Source organism: Ornithodoros turicata, unplaced genomic scaffold, assembly GCF_037126465.1.
Source record: "Ornithodoros turicata isolate Travis unplaced genomic scaffold, ASM3712646v1 ctg00000887.1, whole genome shotgun sequence".
Taxonomy (NCBI): Eukaryota; Metazoa; Arthropoda; class Arachnida; order Ixodida; family Argasidae; genus Ornithodoros; species Ornithodoros turicata.
This window is the reverse complement of record NW_026999411.1, coordinates 390,548-394,408: the sequence shown is the minus strand read 5'-3', so window position 1 is coordinate 394,408 and position 3,861 is coordinate 390,548. Positions and strand designations below refer to the sequence as shown.

Below are 3,861 nucleotides of genomic sequence, written 5' to 3'. Positions count from 1 at the left end.
CGACTGACCACGCTATTATCTGGCAGCATTTGGATACATCCTCGATTATTACTCAGGTAGAGCTTACTAGTTGACAACAACGTTGACACAACAATGATAACAATGCACGGCGGAGTTGAACGAGTCGATTATTTTCATTAAAAGTTGTCCAGCGTATCAGTATTGCTCATCGAGGATGGATGAATTCTGTGAGAGTACAATGGTGTTCTTACCGTCATTATCATCGTCCAACCATTGGTATCTGGCATCGGCTACAGCCACTGCAAGAGAGTTATTATTAAAGCAACAACAATCTATGCTTTCTATATGTTTAAGAAACGTTGCCATGGATACTCACATGCAACAACGAGGAGTAACAGGAGAAGGATCTTCATGGTTGGGTGATGCTTTTCACCGTGTCAACTGCAAATGGGTATTAGAAAGATGAAGATGAAGATGATGTTGGCACCAGGATTATGAGCTACTGAGAACTAGTTTCTGTCTTCTTTCGACGGAACACAATTATTATTATTATTATTTAAATAGCAATACGTGATTCCAGGAACGCAGAGATAATACAGTTTTGGAAGAAGGTTTCTTCGCTGAGGTGTTTATTTCTACTTCTAACATCCTTCGTGGATGTCACTGCCCAGGCAGCAAATAACATTTGGCCCAAATTGGCTGAGCATTGGCGATATATTGGCCAAAAATTCGGAAAAACAGGACGAGCCCGTATTGGTACTTGTACCAAGCAGCACTGCAAGACTGCATGTGACGCGTGTGGAATGCCCTGCTCACTACGACGTTACCTCCAATAATTTCCCGCAGAGTATACACGTTGTTCGAAAGAGTCAACATCTGGGCACTCACACTCTAACATTCAGTTGCTACAGTCAGCTGGTACAGCTGGTATTTTAAGCTAGAACGAATGGTGAGCTGAAGGGCTGCTGAAACAGGGTCGTGGCTATATCAAGGGCGCATCTCCCGAACTACCATTTGACTCTATGTGCACCTGGGAGCGATCGAGAATACCTGCGATGGGCGAGAATGGGCGGGGGGGGGATGTGGGCGTGCTATTATGTCACGCTTCACAGATATGGTGGCAGCGTCCCAATGGGTACCAAGGACAGGACTTATCTTCCGTTGTGGGACACTGTGGAAGGTTGCTGAAATTTTGGCTGCAGGATGTTTTACAGCCCATTATGGTACACCTCAGTTTGCACCAACTGATGATCAACTGGTACCAAACTGGTGGGAACGGCAAAGTAAACTTCAAGAACTTGGGTTTAAGCTGGGCTGGTGGCCACTGGACACTATGTGGTACCCGTTCAAGGCGGACTGGTGCCAACTGGGAAATGTCGGCTGGATAATATCTAGGAAGATTTCGAGACCAAGTTATAGGAAAGGTCGGTAAGTAACTTTATAGTAGAAAAAAATTCAGTTTTTTGTAAGGATCGTTAGTGTTACGGAAAGCTACTTGTTAGAATAGAATTGTTATACTTGTTCCTGCTGCTCGATAAATGACGTGTTTGAACTAGGGTGTCCAACTGCAAAAAATGACGGTTCGCTTCGGGCTCATATTGCTTGAACTTCTTTCCTGTTCAGTTCCCCCCCCCCCGGTTCAACTCTCCCGGTTTATATATCTCATAAAACTGTCTTTTTACCAGGAAATGCGTGTCTAATGGCTTACTGCTGTTGTCTGCATTGACGTTTTTAATGGCACGGAACTCCCTTTAGCGAAAGAAAGGCGAATTGGATGAACTCTTGCAAATAGCGCTAATAACGACAGCTAACGATCGAGAGCGTGCCATTTTTAAAAGCCACAAGGGAATACCAAATCTGGAAGGTATCGCTTCTATTGATATTCCTCTTGGAACTCCAAGACTTATAGCCACTCACGTTAATCCAGAAGAGAAGTGCAAATTTCATCATCGCTAGATAGACAAAGCTTGCAGAAAAGAGAACAACTGTAAGACCGCGGGGACCCCTTCACATTTCATGATGGCCATATTCGTATCCCAATTGTTATCCAAGTAAGGCAGGACATACAAAAACAAAGGAGTAGAATAGAACTTACTATTTGCAGACGACAGCAGAAGCTTCGCAGACGACTGTTGTTTCTGTCAGCGTGGCTGTCGTTTATAAGCCCACGTTACATCCGGGCGGAAGCCCGGGTACATGTTCAGCTGATTGGTTAGAGAGGCTGTATCCACATATAGTGATACCCGCTACGACGGTTTATGTAACATCGGCTAACGCATCGAATGAATGGATGACTATACGAAGAAAAAAGTTAGAAAAGCATCACATTGCGGTACCTAATAAATTTTATTGGCTCATTGTAAAGATTGGCCAAAGGTCACAGAGAACACCGACCATTATCTCCCGTATACAAAATATACTCCAAGTTATAGATCATTGTATAAAACAGAATCCTACACGTCCCCGCTCATGTTAAGGACACTAAAGACAGCCGTGAAAAAAAAAAAAAGAATCTGAAGAACCAGCATTCATAACTGACCAATCCCTACGCGCTCATCGTTGTTATGTCTCCTCCTTTATTCAGCTATGCTACAAGATGAGAGTGATCACGTAGTCCAACAGTTCCTTAAATATCCAATTTGACACACTTTCGTTGTTGTCCGACTTTTAGAAGTATATTTTTATCGAACACGATAACATTGTTTTCCACGGCAGATGGGAGCTCCGTTCAAAGTTTAGGGTGCAGCAAAAGTTTCTCGAAGGCAATAACCCAAAGTCCCATAATCTTCCACCGAGTACGTCGCCACTTCACCTTAGGTGAAACACCCTGTATGATGATGATGATGATAATTGGAGGTTCTTGGCGCAAAAGCGACTGAGACCGAAACACCCTGTATACTAGCAGGGTGGGCCCCTAGGCGCGACGCCCTATGGCAAGTGGGCTCATTTAGCATCCCGACGGGAAGAAGCGTGGGACAGGGGTGTTACTTATACAGATAACGGTACCAGCACATCCCTCCTCTGCTTGAAACGATGATGATGATGATGATGATTGCAGTTTTTATGGCGCATGAGCAACTAGACTATAATGCGCCAAAACTGTGATGTGTGTGGAAAGGTAAAACTAACTGTTCAATTAAAACCGAATTATCTCAGAATTTGAGATGTAAACTACGGTAAAAGAGAAACTCATTCACACTATAGGACATTTAAATAGCCGATATCTCTAAAAAAGTTGAAAATTCTCATGTAGGGTAAAAGCGGTTCATCCCCAAGCAATAGAGCAGGGTGAAAAGGCACATGATATTGGTAAAATTCTTTAAAATGGCGAAAACGGTGATTTTCCTGTAATGGGCATGTAATGAGTAGGTGGAGTACAGTCCCTCTGCTTGAAACGAGCTCAGGGCAATATACGTGAATATTCTAACGAGAGGCAAAACGTAGAATATGGTTGGCCCGTCTATTGCGTACATTTGCACAAAGCGTGTGAAGGAATCCCCTTTCATGGTCACGAAGAGCACAAGTTTCCCTCAGCGCTTTGAGCCTTGGCTGTTGGGCTATACTTGAGCTGTCCGGGTGACCCCTGAATCTCCCCTGACTAATTAACGGGTGAGTAATTAACGGTACAAGGCGCGCACCCTGGTCACTCAATCGATGATTCATCTTGTACAGGGGGTCAAAAGAAAGAGATACGTCTCTGGCTTCACCACTGTCTACAGGGAGGTCCAGGCCGCCGCCACTCGACAGCGCCACAAATATGGTAGAATTTAACTACGCTTGGAGCTAGAGGTGAACAAGGTCGCCTCCGAAAGCCACGGTCTTGAGGGGATCACAATATGGTCCTTTAAAGGGACGCGACCCTCGGTCCTGCTTTTCTTTCAATGGGAGGCAGCGAACAAG

General features: G+C 44.4%; 1 long non-coding RNA gene across 1 annotated transcript; it reads right to left on the bottom strand.

The window, feature by feature from the left end:
• Nucleotides 1–214: 214 nt before the first annotated feature.
• LOC135375533 (uncharacterized) lies at nucleotides 215–2,099 on the bottom strand. Its single transcript, XR_010417271.1, has 3 exons — nucleotides 2,057–2,099; nucleotides 338–402; nucleotides 215–260 (listed from the first exon to the last, which is right to left on the bottom strand). It is a non-coding gene; the product is annotated as an uncharacterized LOC135375533 (long non-coding RNA).
• Between the last annotated feature and the right edge of the window lie 1,762 nt (nucleotides 2,100–3,861).